This window comes from Stenella coeruleoalba (genome assembly GCF_951394435.1).
Source record: "Stenella coeruleoalba genome assembly, contig: scaffold_55, whole genome shotgun sequence".
Taxonomy (NCBI): domain Eukaryota; kingdom Metazoa; phylum Chordata; class Mammalia; order Artiodactyla; family Delphinidae; genus Stenella; species Stenella coeruleoalba.
The window spans coordinates 1,757,099-1,774,990 of NW_027646028.1; the positions used below are offsets into that span (position 1 = coordinate 1,757,099).

General features: G+C 44.0%; 1 long non-coding RNA gene across 1 annotated transcript in view; it reads left to right on the forward strand.

Moving 5' to 3' along the window:
• Positions 1–17,892, forward strand: part of LOC307181379 — a 648,342-nt gene that overhangs the window by 391,671 nt on the left and 238,779 nt on the right. The gene's annotated exons all lie outside the window — the stretch shown is intronic.

The window sequence follows — 17,892 nt, forward strand, 5'->3', positions numbered from 1 at the left end:
CTTTGCAAGCTTGCTTGGTTGGCCAAAAAGGGCGTATGCGTTTTTTCCTGAATATATTCAGGAAAAAACGCATACGCCCTTTTTGGCCAAGTGCATCACTGTGGACGTTCTGCCTCTTTTCCTATGCTTTCAATGCAATTCCAGTCTACCTCCTGAAATCGGTTTCCTGCAATTCTGCCCCGCTTTCAAGTCCTCTTGGCAGCCTTACTTCAGTCTATTTTTGGACGATAGCTGTCATTTATAACTCTGCAGGTTTGTGAATTACAGTGCCCCTGAGCTCCTTTCTTCAACTCGCTTTCTTGTGACCTGGCCGCAACACCGCAGGATGGCTTCAGGCCCTAATCTGGTTCCGGCACGGCACGCTGAGCCTTTGGTTAATTCCTCTTCCTGGTGGGAAATGAGAGTTAAATTTGCCCGTTCAGACACCTCCAGCTAGTTTGTCATTGGTTCTCGCTATTCCTGTTCATCTTCCGCAGAAATTGCAAACTGGGCCAAACAGGAGGTTAAAGGGACTGACTCTCCAAGTCGGGAGAGTGTTAGTAAAGCGTCTTGAATGTTGCACCCGAGTACCAGGGTACGAAAACGGAGAAATATTTGAACACGTCTCCCGATCACATGGTTGATCATACTCTAGGTTCCACATGCATGTTTTAGCTGAAGGAAGAATACCTTAAACCTGGGAAGGTGAAACCCGTGGAATGGGTACCATGCAATATGACTTCAAAGGGTCTTCATTTCCTCACCGAACCTCTCCAATCCTATCACTGCTGCGTTTATGCCCCTGTACACATGCTTGATTCTCTTTCGGAGACACAGCAATCCATAGGTTTTAAGATACTTACTAGTCAGGTACATTCTTAGGCGTTTAATATGTGGTGTTGAGTCCATTTCATTGAGCAAGGAGTAGGTCTTGTCTATTCCATATTTGGCTTAAGGAACTTTATCTGTGCTCATTTCAATCTCTGGTTTTATGCAGCACCCCAACTCACCTTTCCCCTTAAGCAAGCATAAGTTGGTTTTCTAAATTTGAGACCCTGTTCTGTTCTGTAATTCAGTTCCTGTGTAGCCAAGTTTCCATTCCGTGTATTACTGATATCTTATGATGTTTCTTTTTCTGTGTGACTTATTTCAGTTAGAATCATCATACCTGAATCCACTCATTGTGCTGCTAAGGGCCTGATGACATAGATTTCATTGCTGAGTGATATTGCTTTGTAAGTGATTACCACAACTTCTTTATCCATTTTTCACTTTCTGCGATGTTGAACTTGTACTGTAAACGAGGTTCTTGTAAACAGAGCCGTTCCAAACTTTGGGGTGGCTGTGTCTTTTTGATTTTAATTTCCCTAAGCTATAGGACCATAAGTGGAAGTGCCCTAGGCTCTGTTGCTTTGTTTTTTAGATGTTTCAGGAAACACCATACACTTCTCCCGAGTGTCTGTTGGCAATTTACATCCCGCCCATCAGCATAACAAGGCTCCCAGTTCTCCATGGCCTGTCCTGCCTTTCTGGATTTTACACTTTTTTCAGATGGCCCTTTTGACCGGGGGGAAGTGAGACTTCATTGTAGTGCAGATTTCCTTTGCAAGCTTGCTTGGTTGGCCAAAAAGGGCGTATGCGTTTTTTCCTGAATATATTCAGGAAAAAACGCATACGCCCTTTTTGGCCAAGTGCATCATTGTGGACATTCTGCCTCTTTTCCTATGCTTTCAATGCAATTCCAGTCTACCTCCTGAAATCGGTTTCCTGCAATTCTGCCCCACTTTCAAGTCCTCTTGGCAGCCTTACTTCAGTCTATTTTTGGACGATAGCTGTCATTTATAACTCTGCAGGTTTGTGAATTACAGTGCCCCTGAGCTCCTTTCTTCAACTCGCTTTCTTGTGACCTGGCCGCAACACCGCAGGATGGCTTCAGGCGCTAATCTGGTTCCGGCACGGCACACTGAGCCTTTGGTTATTTCCTCTTCCTGGTGGGAAATGAGAGTTAAATTTGCCCGTCCAGACACCTCCAGCTAGTCTCTCATTGGTTCTCGCTATTCCTGTTCATCTTCCGCAGAAATTGCAAAGTGGGCCAAACAGGAGGTTAAAGGCGCTGACTCTCCAAGTGGGGAGAGTGTTAGTAAAGCGTCTGGAATGTTGCACCCGAGTACCAGGGGAGGAAAACTGAGACATATTTGAACACGTCTCCCGTTCACATGGTTGATCATACTCTAGGTTCCACATGCATGTTTTAGCTGAAGGAAGAATACCTTAAACCTGGGTAGTTGAAACCCGTGGAATGGGTAACATGCAATATGACTTCAAAGGGTCTTCATTTGCTCACCGAACATCTCCAATCCTATCACTGCTGCGTTTATGCCCCTGTACACATGCTTGATTCTCTTTCGGAGACATAACAATCCATAGGTTTTAAGATACTTACTAGTCAGGTACATTCTTAGGCGTTTAATATGCGGTGTTGAGTCCATTTCGTTGAGCAAGGAGTAGCTCTTGTCTATTCCATATTTGGCTTAAGGAACTTTATCTGTGCTCATTTCAATCTCTGGTTTTATGCAGAACCCCAACTCACCTTTACCCTTAAGCAAGCATAAGTTGGTTTTCTAAATTTGAGACCCTGTTCTGTTCTGTAATTCAGTTCCTGTGTAGCCAGGTTTCCATTCCGTGTATTACTGATATCTTATGATGTTTCTTTTTCTGTGTGACTTATTTCAGTTAGAATCATCATACCTGAATCCACTCGTTGTGCTGCTAAGGGCCTGATGACATAGATTTCATTGCTGAGTGATATTGCTTTGTAAGTAAATACCACAACTTCTGTATCCATTTTTCACTTTCTGCGATGTTGAACTTGTACTGTAAACGAGGTTCTTGTAAACAGAGGCGTCCCAAACTTTGGGGTGGCTGTGTCTTTTTGATTTTAATTTCCCTAAGCTATAGGACCATAAGTGGAAGTGCCCTAGGCTCTGTTGCTTTGTTTTTTAGATGTTTCAGGAAACACCATACACTTCTCCCCAGTGTCTGTTGGCAATTTACATCCCGCCCATCAGCATAACAAGGCTCCCAGTTCTCCATGGCCTGTCCTGCCTTTCTGGATTTTACACTTTTTTCAGATGGCCCTTTTGACCGGGGGGAAGTGAGACTTCATTGTAGTGCAGATTTGCTTTGCAACCTTGCTTGGTTGGCCAAAAAGGGCGTATGCGTTTTTTCCTGAATATATTCAGGATAAAACGCATATGACCTTTTTGGCCAAGTGCATCATTGTGGACGTTCTGCCTCTTTTCCTATGCTTTCAATGCAATTCCAGTCTACCTCCTGAAATCGGTTTCCTGTAATTCTGCCCCGCTTTCAAGTCCTCTTGGCAGCCTTACTTCAGTCTATTTTTGGACGATAGCTGTTATTTATAACTCTGCAGGTTTGTGAATTACAGTGCCCCTGAGCTCCTTTCTTCAACTCGCTTTCTTGTGACCTGGCCGCAACACCGCAGGATGGCTTCAGGCCCTAATCTGGTTCCGGCACGGTACACTGAGCCTTTGGTTATTTCCTCTTCCTGGTGGGAAATGAGAGTTAAATTTGCCCGTCCAGACACCTCCAGCTAGCCTCTCATTGGTTCTCGCTATTCCTGTTCATCTTCCGCAGAAATTGCAAACTGGGCCAAACAGGAGGTTAAAGGCGCTGACTCTCCAAGTGGGGAGAGTGATAGTAAAGCGTCTGGAATGTTGCACCCGAGTACCAGGGTACGAAAACTGAGACATATTTGAACACGTCTCCCGTTCACATGGTTGATCATACTTGGGTTCCACATGCATGTTTTAGCTGAAGGAAGAATACCTACAACCTGGGTAGTTGAAACCCGTGGAATGGGTACCATGCAATATGACTTCAAAGGGTCTTCATTTGCTCACCGAACCTCTCCAATCCTATCACTGCTGCGTTTATGCCCCTGTACACATGCTTGATTCTCTTTCTGAGACGTAGCAATCTATAGGTTTTAAGATACTTACTAGTCAGGTACATTCTTAGGCGTTTAATATGCGGTGTTGAGTCCATTTCGTTGAGCAAGGAGTAGCTCTTGTCTATTCCATATTTGGCTTAAGGAACTTTATCTGTGCTCATTTCAATCTCTGGTTTTATGCAGCACCCCAACTCACCTTTCCCCTTAAGCAAGCATAAGTTGGTTTTCTAAATTTGAGACCCTGTTCTGTTCTGTAATTCAGTTCCTGTGTAGCCAAGTTTACATTCCGTGTATTAGTGATATCTTATGATGTTTCTTTTTCTGTGTGACTTATTTCAGTTAGAATCATCGTACCTGAATCCACTCATTATGCTGCTACGGGCCTGATGACATAGATTTCATTGCTGAGTGATACTGCATTGTACGTAAGTACCACAAGTTCTTTATCCATTTTTCACTTTCTGTGATATTGAACTTGTACGGTAAATGAGGTTCTTGTAAACAGAGGCGTCCCAAACTTTGGGGTGGCTGTGTCTTTTAGATTTTAATTTCCCTAAGCTATAGGACCATAAGTGGAAGTGCCCTAGGCTCTATTGCTTTGTTTTTTAGATGTTTCAGGAAACACCATACACTTCTCCCGAGTGTCTGTTGGCAATTTACATCCCGCCCATCAGCATAACAAGGCTTCCAGTTCTCCATGGCCTGTCCTGCCTTTCTGGATTTTACACTTTTTTCAGATGGCCCTTTTGACCGGGGGGAAGTGAGACTTCATTGTAGTGCAGATTTCCTTTGCAAGCTTGCTTGGTTGGCCAAAAAGTGCGTATGTGTTTTTTCCTGAATATATTCAGGAAAAAACGCATACGCCCTTTTTGGCCAAGTGCATCATTGTGGACGTTCTGCCTCTTTTCCTATGCTTTCAATGCAATTCCAGTCTACCTCCTGAAATCGGTTTCCTGCAATTCTGCCCCGCTTTCAAGTCCCCTTGGCAGCCTTACTTCAGTCTATTTTTGGACGATAGCTGTCATTTATAATTCTGCAGGTTTGTGAATTACAGTGCCCCTGAGCTCCTTTCTTCAACTCGCTTTCTTGTGACCTGGCCGCAACACCGCAGGATGGCTTCAGGCCCTAATCTGGTTCCGGCACGGCACGCTGAGCCTTTGGTTAATTCCTCTTCCTGGTGGGAAATGAGAGTTAAATTTGCCCGTCCAGACACCTCCAGCTAGCCTCTCATTGGTTCTCGCTATTCCTGTTCATCTTCCGCAGAAATTGCAAACTGTGCCAAACAGGAGGTTAAAGGCGCTGACTCTCCAAGTGGGGAGAGTGTTAGTAAAGCAGCTGGAATGTTGCACGCGAGTACCAGTGGAGGAAAACTGAGACATATTTGAACACGTCTCCCGTTCACATGGTTGATCATACTCTGGGTTCCACATGCATGTTTTAGCTGAAGGAAGAATACCTTAAACCTGGAGAGTTGAGACCCGTGTAATGGGTACCATGCAATATGACTTCAAAGGGTCTTCATTTGCTCACCGAACCTCTCCAATCCTATCACTGCTGCGTTTATGCCCCTGTACACACGCTTGATTCTCTTTTGGAGACATAGCAATCCATAGGTTTTAAGATACTTACTAGTCAGGTACATTCTTAGGCGTTTAATATGGGGTGTTGAGTCCATTTCGTTGAGCAAGGAGTAGCTCTTGTCTATTCCATATTTGGCTTAAGGAACTTTATCTGTGCTCATTTCAATCTCTGGTTTTATGCAGCACCCCAACTCACCTTTACCCTTAAGCAAGCATAAGTTGGTTTTCTAAATTTGAGACCCTGTTCTGTTTTGGAATGCAGTTCCTGTGTAGCCAAGTTTACATTCCGTGTATTAGTGATATCTTATGATGTTTCTTTTTCTGTGTGACTTATTTCAGTTAGAATCATCGTACCTGAATCCACTCATTATGCTGCTATGGGCCTGATGACATAGATTTCATTGCTGAGTGATACTGCATTGTACATAAGTACCACAAGTTCTTTATCCATTTTTCACTTTCTGTGATATTGAACTTGTATGGTAAACGAGGTTCTTGTAAACGGAGGCGTCCTAAACTTTGGGGTGGCTGTGTCTTTTTGATTTTAATTTCCCTAAGCTATAGGACCATAAGTGGAAGTGCCCTAGGCTCTGTTGCTTTGTTTTTTAGATGTTTCAGGAAACACCATACACTTCTCCCGAGTGGTTGTTGGCAATTTACATCCCGCCCATCAGCATAACAAGGCTCCCAGTTCTCCATGGCCTGTCCTGCCTTTCTGGATTTTATACTTTTTTCAGATGGCCCTTTTGCCCGGGGGGAAGTGAGACTTCATTGTAGTGCAGATTTCCTTTGCAAGCTTGCTTGGTTGGCCAAAAAGGGCGTATGCGTTTTTTCCTGAATATATTCAGGAAAAAATGCATACGCCCTTTTTGGCCAAGTGCATCATTGTGGACGTTCTGCCTCTTTTCCTATGCTTTCAATGCAATTCCAGTCTACCTCCTGAAATCGGTTTCCTGCAATTCTGCCCTGCTTTCAAGTCCTCTTGGCAGCCTTACTTCAGTCTATTTTTGGACGATAGCTGTCATTGATAACTCTGCAGGTTTGTGAATTACAGTGCCCCTGAGCTCCTTTCTTCAACTCGCTTTCTTGTGACCTGGCCGCAACACCGCAGGATGGCTTCAGGCTCTAATCTGGTTCCGGCACGGCACGCTGAGCCTTTGGTTAATTCCTCTTCCTGGTGGGAAATGAGAGTTAAATTTGCCCGTCCAGACACCTCCAGCTAGCCTCTCATTGGTTCTCGCTATTCCTGTTCATCTTCCGCAGAAATTGCAAACTGGGCCAAACAGGAGGTTAAAGGGACTGACTCTCCAAGTCGGGAGAGTGTTAGTAAAGCGTCTGGAATGTTGCACCCGAGTACCAGGGTACGAAAACTGAGACATATTTGAACATGTCTCCCGATCACATTGTTGATCATACTCTAGGTTCCACATGCATGTTTTAGCTGAAGGAAGAATACCTTAAACCTGGGTAGTTGAAACCCGTGGAATGGGTACCATGCAATATGACTTCAAAGGGTCTTCATTTGCTCACCGAACCTCTCCAATCCTATCACTGCTGCGTTTATGCCCCTGTACACATGCTTGATTCTCTTTCGGAGACATAGCAATCCATAGGTTTTAAGATACTTACTAGTCAGGAACATTCTTAGGCGTTTAATATGGGGTGTTGAGTCCATTGCGTTGAGCACGGAGTAGCTCTTGTCTATTCCATATTTGGCTTAAGTAACTTTAACTGTGCTCATTTCAATCTCTGGTTTTATGCAGCACCCCAACTCACCTTTACCCTTAAGCAAGCATAAGTTGGTTTTCTAAATTTGAGTCCCTGTTCTGTTCTGTAATTCAGTTCCTGTGTAGCCAAGTTTCCATTCCGTGTATTACTGATATCTTATGATGTTTCTTTTTCTGTGTGACTTACTTCAGTTAGAATCATCATACCTGAATCCACTCATTGTGCTGCTAAGGGCCTGATGACACAGATTTCATTGCTGAGTGATATTTCTTTGTAAGTAAATACCACAACTTCTTTATCCATTTTTCACTTTCTGCGATGTTGAACTTGTACTGTAAACGAGGTTCTTGTAAACAGAGCCGTTCCAAACTTTGGGGTGGCTGTGTCTTTTTGATTTTAATTTCCCTAAGCTATAGGACCATAAGTGGAAGTGCCCTAGGTTCTGTTGCTTTGTTTTTTAGATGTTTCAGGAAACACCATACACTTCTCCCGAGTGGTTGTTGGCAATTTACATCCCGCCCATCAGCATAACAAGGCTCCCAGTTCTCCATGGCCTGTCCTGCCTTTCTGGATTTTACACTTTTTTCAGATGGCCCTTTTGACCGGGGGGAAGTGAGACTTCATTGTAGTGCAGATTTCCTTTGCAAGCTTGCTTGGTTGGCCAAAAAGGGCGTATGCGTTTTTTCCTGAATATATTCAGGAAAAAACGCATACGCCCTTTTTGGCCAAGTGCATCATTGTGGACGTTCTGCCTCTTTTCCTATGCTTTCAATGCAATTCCAGTCTACCTCCTGAAATCGGTTTCCTGCAATTCTGCCCCGCTTTCAAGTCCTCTTGGCAGCCTTACTTCAGTCTATTTTTGGACGATAGCTGTCATTTATAACTCTGCAGGTTTGTGAATTACAGTGCCCCTGAGCTCCTTTCTTCAACTCGCTTTCTTGTGACCTGGCCGCAACACCGCAGGATGGCTTCAGGCCCTAATCTGGTTCCGGCACGGCACGCTGAGCCTTTGGTTAATTCCTCTTCCTGGTGGGAAATGAGAGTTAAATTTGCCCGTCCAGACACCTCCAGCTAGTCTCTCATTGGTTCTCGCTATTCCTGTTCATCTTCCGCAGAAATTGCAAACTGGGCCAAACAGGAGGTTAAAGGGACTGATTCTCCAAGTCGGGAGAGTGTTAGTAAAGCGTCTGGAATGTTGCACCCGAGTACCAGGGTACGAAAACTGAGACATATTTGAACACGTCTCCCGATCACATGGTTGATCATACTCTAGGTTCCACATGCATGTTTTAGCTGAAGGAAGAATACCTTAAACCTGGGTAGTTGAAACCAGTGGAATGGATACCATGCAATATGACTTCAAAGGGTCTTCATTTGCTCACCGAACCTCTCCAATCCTATCACTGCTGCGTTTATGCCCCTGTACACATGCTTGATTCTCTTTCGGAGACATAGCAATCCATAGGTTTTAAGATACTTACTAGTCAGGTACATTCTTAGGCGTTTAATATGTGGTGTTGAGTCCATTTCGTTGAGCAAGGAGTAGCTCTTGTCTATTCCATATTTGGCTTAAGGAACTTTATCTGTGCTCATTTCAATCTCTGGTTTTATGCAGCACCCCAACTCACCTTTACCCTTAAGCAAGCATAAGTTGGTTTTCTAAATTTGAGACCCTGTTCTGTTCTGTAATTCAGTTCCTGTGTAGCCAAGTTTCCATTCCGTGTATTACTGATATCTTATGATGTTTCTTTTTCTGTGTGACTTATTTCAGTTAGAATCATCATACCTGAATCCACTCATTGTGCTGCTAAGGGCCTGATGACACAGATTTCATTGCTGAGTGATATTGCTTTCTAAGTAAATACCACAACTTTTTTATCCATTTTTCACTTTCTGCGATGTTGAACTTGTACTGTAAACGAGGTTCTTGTAAACAGAGCCGTTCCAAACTTTGGGGTGGCTGTGTCTTTTTGATTTTAAATTCCCTAAGCTATAGGACCATAAGTGGAAGTGCCTAGGCTCTGTTGCTTTGTTTTTTAGATGTTTCAGGAAGCACCATACACTTCTCCGGAGTGGTTGTTGGCAATTTACATCCCACCCATCAGCATAACAAGGCTCCCAGTTCTCCATGGCCTGTCCTGCCTTTCTGGATTTTACACTTTTTTCAGATGGCCCTTTTGACCGGGGGGAAGTGAGACTTCATTGTAGTGCAGATTTCCTTTGCAAGCTTGCTTGGTTGGCCAAAAAGGGCGTATGCGTTTTTTCCTGAATATATTCAGGAAAAAACGCATACGCCCTTTTTGGCCAAGTGCATCATTGTGGACGTTCTGCCTCTTTTCCTATGCTTTCAATGCAATTCCAGTCTACCTCCTGAAATCGGTTTCCTGCAATTCTGCCCCGCTTTCAAGTCCTCTTGGCAGCCTTACTTCAGTCTATTTTTGGACGATAGCTGTCATTTATAACTCTGCAGGTTTGTGAATTACAGTGCCCCTGAGCTCCTTTCTTCAACTCGCTTTCTTGTGAGCTGGCCGCAACACCGCAGGATGGCTTCAGGCCCTAATCTGGTTCCGGCACGGCACGCTGAGCCTTTGGTTAATTCCTCTTCCTGGTGGGAAATGAGAGTTAAATTTGCCCGTCCAGACACCTCCAGCTAGTCTCTCATTGGTTCTCGCTATTCCTGTTCATCTTCCGCAGAAATTGCAAACTGGGCCAAACAGGAGGTTAAAGGGACTGACTCTCCAAGTCGGGAGAGTGTTAGTAAAGCGTCTGGAATGTTGCACCCGAGTACCAGGGTACGAAAACTGAGACATATTTGAACACGTCTCCCGATCACATGGTTGATCATACTTGGGTTCCACATGCATGTTTTAGCTGAAGGAAGAATACCTTAAACCTGGGTAGTTGAAACCCGTGGAATGGGTACCATGCAATATGACTTCAAAGGGTCTTCATTTGCTCACCGAACCTCTCCAATCCTATCACTGCTGCGTTTATGCCCCTGTACACATGCTTGATTCTCTTTCGGAGACATAGCAATCCATAGGTTTTAAGATACTTACTAGTCAGGTACATTCTTAGGCGTTTAATATGCGGTGTTGAGTCCATTTCGTTGAGCAAGGAGTAGCTCTTGTCTATTCCATATTTGGCTTAAGGAACTTTATCTGTGCTCATTTCAATCTCTGGTTTTATGCAGCACCCCAACTCACCTTTACCCTTAAGCAAGCATAAGTTGGTTTTCTAAATTTGAGACCCTGTTCTGTTCTGTAATTCAGTTCCTGTGTAGCCAAGTTTCCATTCCGTGTATTACTGATATCTTATGATGTTTCTTTTTCTGTGTGACTTACTTCAGTTAGAATCATCATACCTGAATCCACTCATTGTGCTGCTAAGGGCCTGATGACACAGATTTCATTGCTGAGTGATATTGCTTTGTAAGTAAATACCACAACTTCTTTATCCATTTTTCACTTTCTGCGATGTTGAACTTGTACTGTAAACGAGGTTCTTGTAAACAGAGCCGTTCCAAACTTTGGGGTGGCTGTGTCTTTTTGATTTTAATTTCCCTAAGCTATAGGACCATAAGTGGAAGTGCCCTAGGTTCTGTTGCTTTGTTTTTTAGATGTTTCAGGAAACACCATACACTTCTCCCGAGTGGTTGTTGGCAATTTACATCCCGCCCATCAGCATAACAAGGCTCCCAGTTCTCCATGGCCTGTCCTGCCTTTCTGGATTTTACACTTTTTTCAGATGGCCCTTTTGACCGGGGGGAAGTGAGACTTCATTGTAGTGCAGATTTCCTTTGCAAGCTTGCTTGGTTGGCCAAAAAGGGCGTATGCGTTTTTTCCTGAATATATTCAGGAAAAAACGCATACGCCCTTTTTGGCCAAGTGCATCATTGTGGACGTTCTGCCTCTTTTCCTATGCTTTCAATGCAATTCCAGTCTACCTCCTGAAATCGGTTTCCTGCAATTCTGCCCCGCTTTCAAGTCCTCTTGGCAGCCTTACTTCAGTCTATTTTTGGACGATAGCTGTCATTTATAACTCTGCAGGTTTGTGAATTACAGTGCCCCTGAGCTCCTTTCTTCAACTCGCTTTCTTGTGACCTGGCCGCAACACCGCAGGATGGCTTCAGGCCCTAATCTGGTTCCGGCACGGCACGCTGAGCCTTTGGTTAATTCCTCTTCCTGGTGGGAAATGAGAGTTAAATTTGCCCGTCCAGACACCTCCAGCTAGTCTCTCATTGGTTCTCGCTATTCCTGTTCATCTTCCGCAGAAATTGCAAACTGGGCCAAACAGGAGGTTAAAGGGACTGATTCTCCAAGTCGGGAGAGTGTTAGTAAAGCGTCTGGAATGTTGCACCCGAGTACCAGGGTACGAAAACTGAGACATATTTGAACACGTCTCCCGATCACATGGTTGATCATACTCTAGGTTCCACATGCATGTTTTAGCTGAAGGAAGAATACCTTAAACCTGGGTAGTTGAAACCCGTGGAATGGGTACCATGCAATATGACTTCAAAGGGTCTTCATTTGCTCACCGAACATCTCCAATCCTATCACTGCTGCGTTTATGCCCCTGTACACATGCTTGATTCTCTTTCGGAGACATAGCAATCCATAGGTTTTAAGATACTTACTAGTCAGGTACATTCTTAGGCGTTCAATATGGGGTGTTGAGTCCATTTCGTTGAGCAAGGAGTAGCTCTTGTCTATTCCATATTTGGCTTAAGGAACTTTATCTGTGCTCATTTCAATCTCTGGTTTTATGCAGCACCCCAACTCACCTTTCCCCTTAAGCAAGCATAAGTTGGTTTTCTAAATTTGAGACCCTGTTCTGTTCTGTAATTCAGTTCCTGTGTAGCCAAGTTTCCATTCCGTGTATTACTGATATCTTATGATGTTTCTTTTTCTGTGTGACTTATTTCAGTTAGAATCATCATACCTGAATCCACTCATTATGCTGCTAAGTGCCTGATGACATAGATTTCATTGCTGAGTGATATTGCTTTGTAAGTAAATACCACAACTTCTGTATCCATTTTTCACTTTCTGCGATGTTGAACTTGTACTGTAAACGAGGTTCTTGTAAACAGAGGCGTCCCAAACTTTGGGGTGGCTGTGTCTTTTTGATTTTAATTTCCCTAAGCTATAGGACCATAAGTGGAAGTGCCCTAGGCTCTGTTGCTTTGTTTTTTAGATGTTTCAGGAAACACCATACACTTCTCCCGAGTGTCTGTTGGCAATTTACATCCCGCCCATCAGCATAACAAGGCTCCCAGTTCTCCATGGCCTGTCCTGCCTTTCTGGATTTTACACTTTTTTCAGATGGCCCTTTTGACCGGGGGGAAGTGAGACTTCATTGTAGTGCAGATTTCCTTTGCAAGCTTGCTTGGTTGGCCAAAAAGGGCGTATGCGTTTTTTCCCAGGAAAAAACGCATACGCCCTTTTTGGCCAAGTGCATCATTGTGGACGTTCTGCCTCTTTTCCTATGCTTTCAATGCAATTTCAGTCTACCTCCTGAAATCGGTTTCCTGCAATTCTGCCCCGCTTTCAAGTCCTCTTGGCAGCCTTACTTCAGTCTATTTTTGGACGATAGCTGTCATTTATAACTCTGCAGGTTTGTGAATTACAGTGCCCCTGAGCTCTTTCTTCAACTCGCTTTCTTGTGAGCTGGCCGCAACACCGCAGGATGGCTTCAGGCCCTAATCTGGTTCCGGAACGGCACGCTGAGCCTTTGGTTATTTCCTCTTCCTATTGGGAAATGAGAGTTAAATTTGCCCGTCCAGACACCTCCAGCTAGTCTCTCATTGGTTCTCGCTATTCCTGTTCATCTTCCGCAGAAATTGCAAACTGGGCCAAACAGGAGGTTAAAGGCGCTGACTCTCCAGGTCGGGAGAGTGTTAGTAAAGCGTCTGGAATGTTGCATCTGAGTACCACGGGAGGAAAACTGAGACATATTTGAACACGTCTCCCGTTCACACGGATGATCATACTCTGGGTTCCACATGCATGTTTTAGCTGAAGGAAGAATACCTTAAACCTGGGTAGTTGAAACCCGTGGAATGGGTACCATGCAATATGACTTCAAAGGGTCTTCATTTGCTCACCGAACCTCTCCAATCCTATCACTGCTGCGTTTATGCCCCTGTTCACATGCTTGATTCTCTTTCGGAGACATAGCAATCCATAGGTTTTAAGATACTTACTAGTCAGGTACATTCTTAGGCGTTTAATATGTGGTGTTGAGTCCATTTCGTTGAGCAAGGAGTAGCTCGTCTATTCCATATTTGGCTTAAGGAACTTTATCTGTGCTCATTTCAATCTCTGGTTTTATGCAGCACCCCAACTCACCTTTACCCTTAAGCAAGCATAAGTTGGTTTTCTAAATTTGAGACCCTGTTCTGTTCTGTAATTCAGTTCCTGTGTAGCCAAGTTTACATTCCGTGTATTAGTGATATCTTATGATGTTTCTTTTTCTGTGTGACTTATTTCAGTTAGAATCATCATACCTGAATCCACTCATTGTGCTGCTAAGGGCCTGATGACATAGATTTCATTGCTGAGTGATATTGCTTTGTAAGTAAATACCACAGCTTCTTTATCCATTTTTCATTTTCTGCGATGTTGAATTTGTACTGTAAACGAGGTTCTTGTAAACAGAGGCGTCCCAAACTTTGGGGTGGCTGTGTCTTTTTGATTTTAATTTCCCTAAGCTATAGGACCATAAGTGGAAGTGCCCTAGGCTCTGTTGCTTTGTTTTTTCGATGTTTCAGGAAACACCATACACTTCTCCCGAGTGTCTGTTGGCAATTTACATCCCGCCCATCAGCATAACAAGGCTCCCAGTTCTCCATGGCCTGTCCTGCCTTTCTGGATTTTACACTTTTTTCAGATGGCCCTTTTGACCGGGGGGAAGTGAGACTTCATTGTAGTGCAGATTTCCTTTGCAAGCTTGCTTGGTTGGCCAAAAAGTGCGTATGCGTTTTTTCCTGAATATATTCAGGAAAAAACGCATACGCACTTTTTGGCCAAGTGCATCATTGTGGACGTTCTGCCTCTTTTCCTATGCTTTCAATGCAATTCCAGTCTACCTCCTGAAATCGGTTTCCTGCAATTCTGCCCCGCTTTCAAGTCCTCTTGGCAGCCTTACTTCAGTGTATTTTTGGACGATAGCTGTCATTTATAACTCTGCAGGTTTGTGAATTACAGTGCCCCTGAGCTCCTTTCTTCAACTCGTTTTCTTGTGAGCTGGCTGCAACACCGCTGGATGGCTTCAGGCCCTAATCTGGTTCCGGCACGGCATGCTGAGCCTTTGGTTATTTCCTCTTCCTGGTGGGAAATGAGAGTTAAATTTGTCCGTCCAGACACCTTCAGCTAGTCTCTCATTGGTTCTCGCTATTCCTGTTCATCTTCCGCAGAAATTGCAAACTGGGCCAAACAGAAGGTTAAAGGGACTGACTCTCCAAGTCGGGAGAGTGTTATTAAAGCATCTGGAATGTTGCACCCGAGTACCAGGGTACAAAAACTGAGACATATTTGAACACGTCTCCTGATCACATGGTTGATCATACTCTAGGTTCCACATGCATGTTTTAGCTGAAGGAAGAATACCTTAAACCTGGGTAGTTGAAACCCGTGGAATGGGTACCATGCAATATGACTTCAAAGGGTCTTCATTTGCTCACCGAACCTCTCCAATCCTATCACTGCTGCGTTTATGCCCCTGTACACATGCTTGATTCTCATTCGGAGACATAGCAATCCATAGGTTTTAAGATACTTACTAGTCAGGTACATTCTTAGGCGTTTAATATGGGGTGTTGAGTCCATTTCGTTGAGCAAGGAGTAGCTCTTGTCTATTCCATATTTGGCTTAAGGAACTTTATCTGTGCTCATTTCAATCTCTGGTTTTATGCAGCACCCCAACTCACCTTTCCCCTTAAGCAAGCATAAGTTGGTTTTCTTAATTTGAGACCCTATTCTGTTCTGTAATTCAGTTCCTGTGTAGCCAAGTTTACATTCCGTGTATTACTGATATCTTATGATGTTTCTTTTTCTGTGTGACTTATTTCAGTTAGAATCATCATACCTGAATCCACTCATTGTGCTGCTAAGGGCCTGATGACATAGATTTCATTGCTGAGTGATATTGCTTTGTAAGTGAATACCACAACTTCTTTATCCATTTTTCACTTTCTGAGATGTTGAACTTGTACTGTAAACGAGGTTCTTGTAAACAGAGCCGTTCCAAACTTTGGGGTGGCTGTGTCTTTTTGATTTTAATTTCCCTAAGCTATAGGACCATAAGTGGAAGTGCCCTAGGCTCTGTTGCTTTGTTTTTTAGATGTTTCAGGAAACACCATACACTTCTCCCGAGTGTTTGTTGGCAATTTACATCCCGCCCTTCAGCATAACAAGGCTCCCAGTTCTCCATGGCCTGTCCTGCCTTTCTGGATTTTACACTTTTTTCAGATGGCCCTTTTGACCGGGGGGAAGTGAGACTTCATTGTAGTGCAGATTTCCTTTGCAAGCTTGCTTGGTCGGCCAAAATGTTCGTATGCGTTTTTTCCTGAATATATTCAGGAAAAAACGCATACGCCCTTTTTGGCCAAGTGCATCATTGTGGACGTTCTGCCTCTTTTCCTATGCTTTCAATGCAATTCCAGTCTACCTCCTGCAATCGTTTTCCTGCAATTCTGCCCCGCTTTCAAGTCCTCTTGGCAGCCTTACTTCAGTCTATTTTTGGACGATAGCTGTCATTTATAACTCTGCAGGTTTGTGAATTACAGTGCCCCTGAGCTCCTTTCTTCAACTCGCTTTCTTTTGAGCTGGCCGCAACACTGCAGGATGGCTACAGGCCCTAATCTGGTTCCGGTACGGCACAATGAGCCTTTGGTTATTTCCTCTTCCTGGTGGGAAATGAGAGTTAAATTTGCCCGTCCAGACACCTCCAGCTAGCCTCTCATTGGTTCTCGCTATTCCTGTTCATCTTCCGCAGAAATTGCAAACTGGGCCAAACAGGAGGTTAAAGGCGCTGACTTTCCAAGTGGGCAGAGTGTTAGTAAAGCGTCTGGAATGTTGCACCGGAGTACCAGGGGAGGAAAACTGAGACATATTTGAACACGTCTCCCATTCACATGGTTGATCATACTTGGGTTCCACATGCATGTTTTAGCTGAAGGAAGAATACCTAAAACCTGGGTAGTTGAAACCCGTGGAATGGGTACCATGCAATATGACTTCAAAGGGTCTTCATTTGCTCACCGAACCTCTCCAATCCTATCACTGCTGCGTTTATGCCCCTGTACACATGCTTGATTCTCTTTCGGAGACATAGCAATCCATAGGTTTTAAGATACTTACTAGTCAGGTACATTCTTAGGCGTTTAATATGGGGTGTTGAGTCCATTTCGTTGAGCAAGGAGTAGCTCTTGTCTATTCCATATTTGGCTTAAGGAACTTTATCTGTGCTCATTTCAATCTCTGGTTTTATGCAGCACCCCAACTCACCTTTCCCCTTAAGCAAGCATAACTTGGTTTTCTAAATTTGAGACCCTGTTCTGTTCTGTAATTCAGTTCCTGTGTAGCCAAGTTTACATTCCGTGTATTACTGATATCTTATGATGTTTCTGTTTCTGTGTGACTTATTTCAGTTAGAATCATCATACCTGAATCCACTCATTGTGCTGCTAAGGGCCTGATGACACAGATTTCATTGCTGAGTGATATTGCTTTGTAAGTAAATACCACAACTTCTTTATCCATTTTTCAATTTCTGCGATGTTGAACTTGTACTGTAAACGAGGTTCTTGTAAACAGAGGCATCCCAAACATTGGGGTGGCTGTGTCTTTTTGATTTTAATTTCCCTAAGCTATAAGACCATAAGTGGCAGTGCCCTAGGCTCTGTTGCTTTGTTTTTTAGATGTTTCAGGAAACACCATACACTTCTCCCGAGTGGTTGTTGGCAATTTACATCCCGCCCATCAGCATAACAAGGCTCCCAGTTCTCCATGGCCTGTCCTGCCTTTCTGGATTTTACACTTTTTTCAGATGGCCCTTTTGACCGGGGGGAAGTGAGACTTCATTGTAGTGCAGATTTCCTTTGCAAGCTTGCTTGGTTGGCCAAAAAGGGCGTATGCGTTTTTTCCTGAATATATTCAGGAAAAAATGCATACGCCCTTTTTGGCTAAGTGCATCATTGTGGACGTTCTGCCTCTTTTCCTATGCTTTCAATGCAATTCCAGTCTACCTCCTGAAATCGGTTTCCTGCAATTCTGCCCCGCTTTCAAGTCCTCTTGGCAGCCTTACTTCAGTCTATTTTTGGACGATAGCTGTCATTTATAACTCTGCAGGTTTGTGAATTACAGTGCCCCTGAGCTCCTTTCTTCAACTCGCTTTCTTGTGACCTGGCCGCAACACCGCAGGATGGCTTCAGGCCCTAATCTGGTTCCGGCACGGCATGCTGAGCCTTTGGTTATTTCCTCTTCCTGGTGGGAAATGAGAGTTAAATTTGGCCGTCCAGACACCTCCAGCTAGCCTCTCATTGGTTCTCGCTATTCCTGTTCATCTTCCGCAGAAATTGCAAACTTGACCAAACAGGAGGTTAAAGGGACTGACTCTCCAAGTCGG